Here is a 14,593-nt window from a genome sequence, read left to right on the forward strand (position 1 = left end):
TTATATCTGATTGCATGTGATAGTGTACACATTTTCATACTTTAGGGTGTAATTTTGTGGGTGGCCATCGCCTAACTCGCGGTCTAACTTGATAGTGAAGACAAAAATTTTCGTTTTTTACTAGTCAAATTGTGGTCGATGTGTTAATGTGTTTGTCAGCTACCTACTGAAGGAAGTTGCGTGGCATTCTCTCACCGAGGCTTCCTATTAATTATGGGCCTCTGTCAATTATTATACATGACGTGGGAGGAATTGGTTTCAGGAGGTGTGTGTTTGAGATGAACCGTGTTTACGGTGGAAATTCTTAGACAGTTTAATTTGATGATGATGAAGAAATAAAAATATGAATGATGATGGTTTTTTACGGCGGTGATTGTCCTGACATTTTGGAGGAGACGCCATTAATCATGTCACATTTTAACTATTTAGACGAGGTTAACCTCAACAAAGGGTTTGGATTGGACTAATCTCGTCCTATTATTTCCACAATTTTAGTCAAATTTAGGTCAGTTTGGAGTAAATTTTGGCCATTTTGTCCAATTTGTTACGTGTTTTTAATTGATGTACTCTTTATAATTAACTATAAGTACACATTTTCGAAAATTTTGCTAAATTTGGGCTATTGTTGGGTAGTACCTACTAAAGTTGTCAAAACAATGTGCTATATTTTTTAAGGACACCTTTGTATACATATTCTCGATTTTTGATTAAATATGCACAAAACCTGACGTGATATAAGATTTCTGTTTTCAGATTTGGATTTCTTAAAAAAAGTTTTTCAGATTGGACTATCGAATCTTGTAAACTATTATTCTTTTTTGCCAAATTATAATTCACCAATTTTAAACGTATGCATGACTTTTTTTAATTCACCAGAATTGATTTTACGAAATTGAGAGCAAGTTTATGAAATTATTTTAATTCAAACGATTCGTTGTTTTATTTGGATATCAACAAAAAACCGGTACATTCACAGTATAAATAAAGTGAGTTAAAATGTAAATAGAAATGGACATGATGCTCGTTTTGAAAGCATATTACCATATTAATTTATCATAGATTTTTTTTAAACAGTTTTGTAAAAATGAAATTAACTGCTCAATGTTTAATGAAAATGTTTCACTTTTGTTTTGAACTTTGGTTTTAAACCATTTTCTGGTATTTAAAGTCTTCAGGTTTTTGGATATTAAGCGAATTTAAGTTTACAGGATTTCCTAAATTCTAACCATTTGGGCTATCCAGTTAATAGAAATTCTTCAGGTTTTCCTGTTTTTTTGGCACTCTAGTATTTAAGCTTCCTCAGATTCTCTATCTTCTCTTGGCTTTCTGATTTGGTTTATTGCATAATTTCCAGATTTTGAGGTGATTATCTACATTCTCTGGATCACTATTAATTTAAGTTTTTTTCCTAGATTCTCTACATTTTTAAAGTTTTTAGACTTTCTAATTCTGATTAGGTACATCAACGTTTTTGAATTTGTCTGGATTTTTTTAAGGTACATTCAAGATACTTTCTTGATTCCCAAGTATGTACTCTATTCTTTCTCCAGATCAAGGATTTTCCTGGATTTTGCACGATTTTATTAGGTTCAGAATTTGTAGGATTATTAGAATGTGTGGATGCTATAGGTTATTTTAGGTTTGTATTCGACTGTTTTAGAGTCCTGTAGGATGCTTAAAGGTTTCTGGATCTGTTTGGAATTCTTTAATATTTTTAATGTATTTTAAGCATTTTCTTCGAGTTTTCCAATCTTCTATTACTTACAAAGTTTCGGCAGGATTCCGACATTCACTGATTTTTTTTTCGCTTTTTCTGAACTTTTTAGAACTGGTATTGCTTAGAATTTTTTAGAACTTAGTATCGTACGAAGTTTCTTAACATTCTGAAGTATTTGTCAAGTTTTTTTTGGTATGTTCTAAGATTCGCTAAGTTGTTCCAGAATCCCATCCAATTGTTTGGGGCCTACATTTTCTGATTTATTATAATCGCATTTTTCTACGTTTTTTCCTTTTTTAGATTTTTTTAAATCCTCAAATTTCAATTTTCCAGGTTTTTTAAGGTAAGGACTTTGGATTCGGAAGGGTCTTTATCATTTGATTTTTTTTTTTGTTTTCCAGGTGTTCTTTAAGGTCGAAATTTTCAAGAATTTTCGAAAATTGTACATGAATTTTTGGGATTTATTAGCATTTTACAACTTGCTTTATGCTTGAGGATGTACAGAATTCTCATGTTTTTTTGTTTTTCTTTTTCGATTGTTAGGGCTCTTAAAGGTGCTCAAAGATTTCTGGATTTTTTGGAAACTCTAAGATTTTTTAAAAATTTTTCCAAAGTTCTTAACGAAGTCTCTGTAGGATTTTGAAATTCAATGAGATTTTTTTCTATTTTTCTGGGCTTTTTGAGATTCTTTGAGATTGTTTAGTATCTCTAATATCTTTTGAGATTTCTTAGTATCCTGTAGGATTCATCTAGTTTTCTTTAGTATCTTCTAAGATCCGTGAAGTTGCTTCAGAATTTTTTCGAACGTTTAGGACTTTTTAGGATCTTATAAAATGTTGCAGTCTTTGATTTTTGTAAATACTTGTTGAGTTTTAGATTTTTTTAGAATCCTTTTGAGATGTTACTCTCTATATTATCCCAGACTTATCATCATATTTTTTTTCTAGATTTTTACTTTCTTAGATCTCTTTAAATTGTCAAATTTTGATTATTCAGGTTTTTGCAGTTTTCCGAACTCTAAAAGCTATCTACTGAAAGATGCTCAAAGACTAAACTTTTCTCGATTTTTTAGGGATTTAACTTACAATAATTGCATTTTGGACGATTTTTTCACTGAGCTTTTTTGATTCTGCATATCTTTTTAGCATTTTTTGCGATTACTTAGGACCGTTTAGTATTTTGGGAGATTTATTATTCTGTAGAATGCCTGGAATACCTCGGGATTTTCAAGAATTTTAAGGATTTTTTTTACTTTTTTTTTATTATCTAGGACTCTAGTTGCTCCAAGACTTTCTGCAATTTTTTCACTTTTAATTTCCGAACTTTGGATTTTTTAAATTTTCCAGAGGTTTTGCACGGTCTTATTCTTTTAGCGGTTTTTTGGTTTTTTAATTTCATAAAATTTTTGAAATGTTTATTTTACTTTTTTTATTCTTTTCTATAAATTCGATCTTCGTAGGTTTTTTTAGATCCTTCAATTTCTATTATCCAAAGTCTTGATGTTTTCTGGATTCTACATTTGAAATCATTCCTAGTTTCCTGGGTTTTATAAATTCATCAGATTTTTTAGGTTTTCCGAAAACCACTTTATAAGTTTTCAATGATTTTTAAAAATCAAGGTATTTTAGACGTTTCAATTAAAATCCAAGAGAATCCAAAAAATAGAAATAGTAAAATATTTTGAAAAAATTGGAAAAATACGAAAATTGTTAATAATTTAAGTCAAAAGTTTGTATGATTTATGGGCAGCATAAAAATCTTAGAAATTAATAAATCTGCGTCATCCACCAACAAAATTAAATGAGCAAATTCGGTGCACATTCCGTATTCTAACAATAGAAGCTGTTTTCTTTAAATCGAAACTTCTTCAAATAAAATTTCCGTTTCAAACTCTGTTTTTACAATAGTAAAAGTAAAGAACCCATTCACTTCAAATAATTTCCCGGTGCAGTGGAAATTCAAACCCTTACGATAATATGATGCTTTCAACTTCCAGACTCTAAACATACAATCCGGCAACCTGACTAATAAAAGTTGGAAACTCCACCGTTTCCGGTATTGTCATAACAATAATAATAATAGTAATAATCTGAACGCTCATTAAAGTTCATAATATCTGATTTTGAACCATCTGCTTCATAAGCTATTATTACGCATGAAATTTCATCACTGACAAAGGTCCATTATTGGTGCTATCTCAACTCGTCCATCACTCGATAACAAGACATAAGAAATTAAATTTCAGTCTATCCTAGCAAGCTTCACTCTATTTACAGATAATAGAATCGAAATCGATGAACAAGGTTGAAGTTCAGAGTTTAAAAATGATTGCCGCGGTGGAACCCTTTTAATTTCTCTAATGAAGCAAGTGTGATTGCTTGGCACACATTGCAGAGGAATCTGCGAATTGGCTATTAGGTAATTGAAGCCCGGGATTCGTGCACAGAGGAGGTTTTATTACCAATAATTCAATCGGGCTATAATTTATTCGACAAAGTCGTCTAGAAATAATAAAGACAGTTGCGCTTTTATGCCCGTTGTTTGTTCGCTCATGTTCTTTTTAATGGATTCTCATTGTCGTTCGTTTGAAAGAAGTCGAATCTACAATATCTCGCTTTCATTAGAATCGATAAGAAAATAAAGCAGATAGCGTAAAGTCATTCCACTCTCATTTACGCGACCTTTAAATTGTCATTTCTGAACTCTTTGTTATTATAATGGTCTGAATTGTACCATTAATAGAAGCATCCGTCTGTAGCGAAGTACAAAAAATTAAGTTATTGATCGGAAAATATATACAGGGTGACTCAAACTCACGCAAATTTTTCTTTCAATGCAACCCAGTACTGTTAGTAGCGAATTTTGATGAGTGTTCTAGTCAGCTATTCAAAATATTAAGTTTTAAATTTTTGGGTTATTTTTGTAGTATCAATAGAAGCGAGCGAGTTCTAGAGTTAGTTAGTTCCAATTTTCAATATTACGGCGTTTATTTCGAATTTTTTTCAAGATAACATGCAAGGTAGCACATAATCTTTATTATTAAACGATTTTTAGTGATTTCTCATCATGACACCAAAAATCGTGGTGGAATGAACTATTCTTACACTTTAGTGACTTCTCATTTCAGCATGGTTTTAAAAGTCACTAACAAGCGTTTGTATTTTAAAACAAGTTGCAAAATATCTCATTTTTAGGACGAGTTCGAAATTTGAACATGAGCCGCAAATTGGCGAGCGCAAGCGAGCGAGTGCTGGAATTAGTTTCTATTTTCACGGCGTTTATTTCGAATTTTTTAGCGTTCAATCTGGCACATACTCTTTATTATTAACTGAATTTTAATGACTTCTTATTGTGACACCAAAAATCCCGCTGCAATGATCTTCTCATTTCAGTACGATTTTTGATGTCAGAATGAAAATTGTTTAAGATTTTTTGGTTTCTTTTTGTTAATGAAAGCATCCGTCTGTATCGAAGCACAAAAAATTTTGTTATTAAGCGGAAAATATATACAGGGTGAGTGAATCTTGCTCAAATTTTTCTTTCAATGCTACTTAGTACTTTTTGTGGCTCATTTTGGTGATTTTAAAAATATTTTGGTTCATTTTTGTACCTAATAGATTCTATTATTGGAAGCGAGCGTGTTATAGAATTAGCTTCTATTTTCAATATTACGGGGTTTATGTCAAATTTGTTCTTCAAGCTAGCATCTAAGTTGACACGTAATTTTTATTATTAAACGGTTTTTAACGACTTTTAATGATTTTTAATAACTTTAATTTTTAGACTTTGGCGACTTTACATGCCAGCATGATTTTTAGTGTTATAATAACTGTCTAAAATCGTTAATTAATCTTACTTGTTAAAACAAGTTGCAGAATATCTCATTTTTTAGGACTAGTTTGAAATTCGATCATGAGCTGCGAATTGGTGAACACAACCGAGCGAGTGCTAGAATTAGTTTCTATTTGCTATATTACGGCCTTTATTTTAAATTTTTCTTTAAGTTTTCACATAATCTTTATTATTAATCGATTTTTAAATTCGGACCCGTTTGAAATTAATTCCTATTTTCTATATCATGGCGTTTATTTCGAATTTTTCTTTAAGCCAGCGTCCAAGCTGACACATTCTCTTCATTATTAAACGATTTTTAGTGAATTCTCATTGACTCCAAAAATCACGCTGAAATTACTTTCTTATTTCAGTACGATTTTTGATGTCAGAATAAGAATTGTTTAAGAATTTTTGGTTTATTTTTGTACTATTAATGGAAGCATCCGTCTGTAATGAAGAACAATAAATTTAGCTATGATCAGAAAACATATACAGGGTGAGTCAAGCTTGCTCAATTTTTTTTGTTAAATATGTACAACCCACTAATGGCAAATTTTGATGAGTCTTTTGGCAAGCTATACAAAATATTAGGCTTGGTTTATTTTTGTAGTATCAAAGGAAGCGAGCGAGTTCTAGTGTTAGTTTCTATTTTTAATATTACGGCGTTTATTTCGAATTTTTTTTAAGATAGCATCCAATCTTTATTATTAAACGATTTTTAATGATTTATCATCATGACACCAAAAATCCTGGTGGAATGAACACTCTAGCATTCCAGCATGATTTTGAGTGTTACAATAAAAGTCACTAAAAATCGTTTCAGAATTGAGCTTGTATTCAAAACAAGTTGCAAAATATTCCATTTTTCAGGACGAGTTCGAAATTTGGACATGAGTCGCAAATTGGCGAGCGCAAGCGAGCAAGTGCTGGAAGTAGTTTCTATTTTCACGGCGTTTATTTTGAATTTTTCTTTAAGCTAGCGGATAATCTGACACATACTCTTTATTATTAAACGATTTTTAATGACTTTTTTTATTGTGACACCAAAAATTCCGGAATGAACTTTTCATTTCAGCACGATTTTTGATGTCAGAATGAAAATTGTTTTTTTTAAGAATTTTTGCTTTTTTTGTACTATTAATAAAAGCACCCGTCTGTATCGTAAAACAAATAAAATTGTTATTAAGCGAAAATTATATACACGGTGAGTGAAGCTTGCTCAAATTTTTCTTTAAATGCAACTTTTTTCAAAAACATTAATTTTTTAATTTTTGGTTCATTTTTGCACCTACTAGATTCTATTAATTAAAGCGAGCGAGTGCTAACATTGATATTTTCAATATCACGGAGTTTATTTCAAATTTTTCTTTAAGCTAGCGTTTAAATTGGCGTATAATCTTTATTATTAAACCATTTTTTGTGACTTTTTATTAAGACACTAAAAACCGTGCTTGAATGAACAATTCTTACACTTTGGTGACTTCACATGCCAGCACGATTTTTGGTGTTATAATAAAAGCCACTGAAAATTGTTTGACAAGTTGTAAAACAAGTTGCAGAATATTCCAATTTTTAAAACAAGTTCCAAATTCAGACACGAGGTGCAAATTGGCGAACGCGAGCGAGCGACTGCTGGAATTGGCTTCTATTTTCTATATCGACCGCTTTATTTCGATTGGTTTTTAAGCTAGCGTTCAAATTGACACATAATCTTCATTATTAAACGATATTAAGTGACTTCTCATTGTGACACCAAAAATTGCGTTAAGTCGCAACTTCTTACTTCAGTACAATTTTTGGTTTGTTTTTGTGCTATTAATGAAAGCACCCATCTTATCGAAGACCAAAAAAAAAGTTATTGATTGGAAGACAATGAACCAGCGTGGTGATGTTATTATTAAACTGTTAAATTTGTCAAGCTTGAACTACGGAATCGAATAACATGTTCAACACCTCTTTGAGCATGTCTGTGATGTATTAGTAAACAAGGTGTTGATAGCTGTTCACGTTAGCATAACAAATCGAATTATTATATCCAACTTTATAAGCGCTTGTTAGCAGTTGTCAAACCCGAGACAGCAAACATCACATTTTTAACAAAGTTCCTGCCATGACTTGGCAGCAAATAGATCGGAAGATGTCGGTAGTTCGACCAAACGAATTAGCAGATGTAATTTTATAGTAGCAAATCTAAAATGTAGAGGGTTGTAAATTACGGTGTAATTAAACCCTCGTCCCTAGCGTCCCGCACTGTAATGAACTCCAGTTGAATGCGTTTCCATAATTACGTGCAAACAAGTCACTCGTACACCAACACACGCACCACGTAACGTGCTAACTGCTCTCTCATCTACTAGAGTGCAAAGTTACGAGAGAAAAGTTAGCTACACTTATGAGCGAAAAGGTTAGTCGTGCTTGAAAATGTGATAAAGGGTTAGAATCTTAAAACCGGACAAGAATTACTTTCAACTGCACTTAAACATACCGGGCGTCTATCAAAGAGTTTATTGGCGGCGGCGGCGAAGTGCATTCGATGGAAGGAAAAAATGCAGGAGTTTAGGAAATGTTCGAATAAATTTAAAATTTCGAAAAGTTTTTTCGTCAAGGTTTTCCTTGGTCAAAAGAATTGCAGTTTTTGCAAATTCTTGGTTTTTTGGTTTCAGAAAGTGACCCAAGAATAGTTGTGTAGGTAGTCACATGGCTTTTATATAATAGTTGATTTCGTTTTGCGTGTTGGCATCACTGAATAAATGTCAACTATGTCAATTCGGGTGCTGTGGAGGTCATTAACTTTCGAAAATAATAAAGACAAACTGAATAAGTACAATTTCAGTAAAAATTTACAGTGGCACGAAATTCTGACATTTGAATTTAAATTAATCGTCAATTGTTCGATTTGAACGGCGCCAGCGGTGTCACCAACCTATTTCCCAACTGAAAAAAACTCCCTAAATGAGTTAATGACGTTTGAAATTCAAACCTGAAGTCGAAATAAATAACTATTACCCAATTATGAATGCACAAAGTTTTGTGTTTAACTCACTCAAACACTTTAGAATTGCTAGGATATTGAAAATACTTTCCTTGCATTTCTTAAAGAATGTTTTCAAGTCTAGTAAAACAAATACTTCTAACTACTACTATTTGACTGGACTACACCTCATTTTTTCAGCAGAGAATTTACCGATTTACAATAAGGAAATTTTTGATATCAGCAGAACCTGAAAGGGATAAGTGGGATACCTGTAATAGACATATGTAAATTTTAAGTAATAGAATGGCTCTACAAGTTTTTTAGTAATCCCAAAATATAATAATAAAAAACAAAAATCTAACAAGTTTATTGCTGATGCTTCTAGAATTTGGTGACAGTTTGATAATGTGACAGTTTTTATTTGACATATGGGCATTGTGTAACTCGCTCTGCTGAACGACCAATCACAGAACCGCATTTTATTTGGGACTTAAATTTCAATGAAATTTTTAGTATATAATTACGAGCTCTACTAATAAAGTAATGAGTTTATAAACCAAAAAGAACATAAAATAGTTCGGCGCAACTTAGCATATTTTGACATGTTTGTTTGCTTATCAAGAATTCTCGAGAATGCTTTATTATACAGCATGGCCCAGCATGAGCTTATTCGACATTGTCAATCTTTTATTGTCGAATATGCTCATTGCGAAACTCCCTGTAGATTGTAAGTTTCTTTAAAATCCTCAGAAATTTTTGGGGATTGTAAAGTTTTTGTTTAATTTTTGCGGATTTTATTGTTTATATTAGAAAGCAGTGCGATTCTGTAGGTTGTCTGGAACTCTCAAGAATTATTTTTTAATTTTGAAGACTTTTAAGATTTTATTATTTGCTAGAATTCTGTATTAATGAGTACCTTTTAGGTTGCTTCAGGATTCTGTGTATTTCTTTAAAATTTGATGAAATTCCATAAAATTCTGTGTGATTCTACAAAATTTTTAGAAATTATTAAAAATTTGCTGGTTTGTTTAAGCATTCCTTTAGAATTTCTTGGAATTTTGAATTATTCAGGGACTTCCTATAAAAATTACTTTAAAATGTCTTAGATTTTCCTGAAATTCTTCGATATTTTATGATTGTTTCGGATCTTCAAATATATTTGATTTACTCGCGGGTTTTTCGACTATTTTGTTTTTAAATTATTTTTACTTTTATTATTTTTACTTTTACTTGTTTTTTTTGGATCTTTTAATTCCGAACTTGTAGGTTTTTATTAAGCTATCCATTTGCATAAAAAGTGGCATTTAAAAATGTTTATAAATTTCCGATTTATAACTTGTGATGGACTTTGCAAAAATGAAATTTATTTTAAATTTTTGATAAGATCTATAGACTTAATACTATTTTTTTTGTTCTACAACAAGTTGCAGAATGGTCTATTTTCTAGCACGAATTTGAAATGTATGCTAGAATTAAATTTTCTATATCACGACGTTTATTTCAAATTTTTCTTTAAACTAGCGTCCACATTGACACATAATCTTCATTATTAAAAATTTTTAGTGACTTTCTACTATGACACAAAAATTGTACTGGAATGAATCATTCTTACACTTTAGTAACTTCTCATAATAGCACGATTTCTGGTGTTATAATAAAAGTCACTCAAAACCGTTTGAAAATAATGCTTATATTCTAAAACAAGTTGCAGATTATCCCATTTTCCAGGACTAGTTCGAAATTCGGACACGAGCCGCAAATTGGCGAGCGCGAGCGAGCGAGCGCTAGAATTAATTTCCATTTATATCATGTCGTTTCTTTATTACTAAATGATTTTTAATGACGTTTTAATATGACACCAAAATTCGTGCTGGAATGAACTATTTTTAAACATTAATGACTTCCTATTATCTTATTGAAGTATTATTTTTGGTGTCAAAGTGAAAATCGAATCGTTAAAGAATGAAGCTTGTTTTAGTATGATTTTGGAACTCTAATTAATGTCATTGAAATCGACAAATCTGGAAAATTTAGCAAAATCTAAGAAAATAAGTTTTAGAAAATGTAGACGCCCTAGAAATTCAATGAAATATAATGTAGAAAACTGTAGAACTCAAAGAATACAATGTGACAGTCAATAAATTTAATTATAAGTTCATATTTAAAATTTTTAAATCCAATTAAAAAAAAAAATTCAAAAAATCAGAGAAAACACAAAATACAAAAACTTCCAAAAACCAAAACTTTATTTCGATGTAATAAATCTGAAGGAACCTGAAAGATTTTTGGGATGCAAATCTAAATCTATCTAGCCACTATGGAAACTGAAGATCTAAATCGAAAAAACGTAGACAAAACACAAAAAAACTTTAAACAAAAAAATCATAAACAATTTAAGTAGGTATAGGTAGATACAGTTGTCGCAAAAGGTTCCCACTTCTGATGACTTCTTTTCGGCAGTTTAAATTACAATTCTGATGCAAGCTGTGTTCGAGCTAGAAGGATGGTTTACACATAATTTCATTTAGAATTTTATGAAGAATATTTTTCATTTGTAGATATTTTTTGACTTGAGTGATGGTTCAGAAGTAAAATGCGATGAACGTACGTCTCGTCAAAAGTTTTTTACGCCAGAGGAAGTGAGAAGTGAAAACTTTTAAGTTCAAGAGAAGCAAAGAAACATATTGTCAAAACGGTCAAAATAGTCAAAATCCAAATCGAAAGAATTTGTTTATTTTGAAAAAATCCAAAAATTTTAAGGACTTTATCAAATTGAAGAAAGAATCTGAAGATTAAAAAAAATCTCGAATAGAGTCTGAATTTTAACCAAAAATGGATCACTAAAGGATGCTCTTCACTAGACGATTCGTTGTTTTGTTGAATTTTTCATATTTCGATCTATTTGCGGTTTTTGATTCAGGTTGCCACCACTAATTAATTAGTGGGAACACTAAAATTCCCTTTAATAAGTAAAACAAAATGATCAAAGTTAACAGGTCGTTATTAGTAATAATCAAAATTTAGAGGACCAATTTTAATTATTTTCCGGTATGAAAACCGCGCTTACATTTCCTGTTTACAATATTTGGCTCTGAAATACGAATACGAGCTAAAAAACTATTCATAAATCTATATAATCTAAAAACTAAAATATAAATAGAATAATTAGAATAACGAAATTATTTAGATAAATATTGGGTGAATAGAAGACGAAATTATTTAAGGAGAGGATTTCTTTGTTTGCTCATCTAGGAATAAGTATAAAACATTGTCTCTTAGTGGGAGGTAATTTACTTCCAGACATCAAAATCAAAGTTTTCTAAAATATTTTGAAAATCCGATACTCATCTAAAGGAGCAAATAATAATAATAATAATAATAAGAGACAAATAAAATGTTTACGATACCGCCTCTAAAATGGGTCGTCATTAACGTATTTCCGAGCAGTTTATTTGTAAATATAGGCGTTAAATGGGTGGGTCAAGCCGAAAAATAAACAACGGTTACAGTGAAAGAAAGAACAAACACAAAGAATAAATGGAGAAATTTAATAAATGCCTGTGCAAACAGCGGTCCGTGTAAGCTTTTCGCGTTGAAAACCGTTGATGTTCTATTCCATTTTACGAAATAACATTTTTAAGCAGTTAAATGTCTTCAACCGATCGAGCCTGTAGCGTTCATTCTTCTCCGCCTTCATTCGATTTGCAAAAATCGCGTGTTTTGATCGAAAATTTGCTCTTTTGAAGCAAACAGTGTGTCACATGTAATTAGAGTTATAAAAGTCTGTATACGGCGGCGATAAGCCCTGACAAGAAATTTCCTTTGGTTGAGTTTCGCCTCATGCATACGTTACGAATATTAGCTCGCTTTACAGCTTGAATAGTTGAAAACTGCGAACCTAATTAATTTTGGGATTTAATTAACGGAGTCAAGCTGTTTTCGCACAGTTTTATACCGACCGTTTTTGATGGCGGAAGGGGGTATGCATAAAAGCCTGAAATATGCTCACCCCGGCACTAAATAATATTTAGCTTTTCAATTTAATAACAACCTGTGATGGTTTTCCTGTAAGCGCAACGGTGAAAAATAGAAGCGTTTTAGATCCTTCAACAGGAATTTTGCAAATATCTTTTTTTCTTCATTTTCTGTCTGACTTTTTTATATGCATAATATCGAGCTCAAAGTGCAGTTCTTTTTAGATAATTTACTTAAGATGGTTGATATTTATGCTCCATATGTAACTTCTTATATCACAAAACCATACACTCCATGGTTAACACCTGTTATTCAAAAAATGATGAAGGAGAGAAATAAGGCGTTAAGTACGTATAAAAGAACTGGGATTATTATAAACAATTACAAAATCTTACTGTATTTGCTGTCAGGCAAAAAAAGAGAGCATACTTAGTTAATAAAGAGAAATTAAAAAATAAAAAAGAATTTTGGAAAACATTGAGAAACCTTAATGTTCGAAGGCAAAACCTAGAACGGATGATTTAAATTTTGGCCCCGATAAGGTTAATGACTATTTTTTATCTGTTTTTTTCCCCAAAATAACTGTGTAAAATCAGTTTATGATATATCCAAGGAGCACTTCAATTTAGGCTCGCCACGCTAAGTGAAATTAGTGAAATTTTTTATAATCTTAAGTCAAAAGTTGTTGGGGTTGATCGTATCTCTGCTAAAATGTTAAAGTTAAGTGCTCCGTAATTTTAAAATATGTACTTATCTATAAACACATGTATGAATACGTCACTTTAGAAAACTGCTGCTTTGTCGCTTATAATCGATGATACTTGAGTTCTTTTGACAACGATGACTAGTCTTTACTTGTACTCCTAGCTTTAAAGTATTTGCTACTTTTGATCGTACGCTATTATGTACAAAACTTACGTTTTATGGTTTTAATTAAGTATGTAAAATTTTTTTTAAGTGTTATTTATGAAAAGTATATTTTCAGGTGTGCCGCAAGGTTCCATTTTTGGCCCTTTTTTGTATTTGATTTACTCTGCCAAGTTATTTAATGTTGTTCAACATAACATGATGCAGGCGTTTGCTGATGATACACAACTATACTGCCATTTCAATCCTAAAGATTTGATAATGCTTGATTCCTATGAACAAAGATCTTAATAGTTTAGCTCAGCGTGCTCAAAAAATTGGACTCAAATTAAATGAAAATAATTGTACAGCTATTTTGTCTTTTACTAGGAAAAACAAGAATAATTTTAATTTCAGGTCGCAAATTAATTTGACAATTAATGGTACAAAAGTAAATTTAGCGGATAGTGTAGAAAATTTGGGCTTAATTATTGATAAATGAATTAAGATTTAAACAATATGTTAATTCTATTGTGAAAAGGTTGTTTCTTGCCTTAAAACTTCTTTATATTCATTATGACACCATAAATTTTAAAATAAGCAAAAAACTTTGTGAAAGTCTGCTATTGTCTAATCTAAATTATTGTTTAATTACTTATTACCTTTGCCTAGATTATGCAACTAAACGTAAAGCGCAAAGAATTCAAAACTCATGCTGTAGATTTATTTATGGACTCAAAAAATTCAATCACGTGTCTGAAGGTATTTCAAAACTAGGGTGGCTAAAAGTTGATCAATTAGTTTTTACCATTTATCAATATTTGTTTATAACGCCTTTGCTTGTGCATCATTGCCATATACAGGGTATGTCGTAAGTCGCGGAAAAACTTGACGAATTTATAAAAGCCGGCCTTAAAAAAGCATAAAAACGTGGTTTTTGTTTTTACATCAGTTTTACTTCTTAAGATAAAGAAGCAGTTGTAACAAGCATTATACTTTTTATTAGGAAATTCAGTAAACTTTAAAGAAAGCTGTAACCATAATAATGAAATTTTAAAGTTTTTGCAATGAATGCAAGCAATTTTAATAATCAAAACGTCATTACTAATGGGTATTAAAAGTGTTAAATTTGAAAAAAAGATTGTGTGATCAACATGGCAACACCGTATAATCCAATCTTTGTTAAAAATATATGAAACTACGGAAACTGCAAAATTTGATTTACATGAAATTGACTTGTTAGGTTT

The 14,593-nt window shown here is 30.9% G+C and overlaps 1 protein-coding gene across 3 annotated transcripts in view; it reads left to right on the forward strand.

Moving 5' to 3' along the window:
• side-VI (sidestep VI transmembrane protein) overlaps nucleotides 1-14,593 on the forward strand; it is a 481,913-nt gene that overhangs the window by 191,285 nt on the left and 276,035 nt on the right. The window lies entirely within an intron of this gene.

Source organism: Gnatocerus cornutus, chromosome 1 (genome assembly GCF_029298725.1).
Source record: "Gnatocerus cornutus isolate USDA-ARS CGAHR chromosome 1, icGnaCorn1.1, whole genome shotgun sequence".
Lineage (NCBI taxonomy): Eukaryota > Metazoa > Arthropoda > Insecta > Coleoptera > Tenebrionidae > Gnatocerus > Gnatocerus cornutus.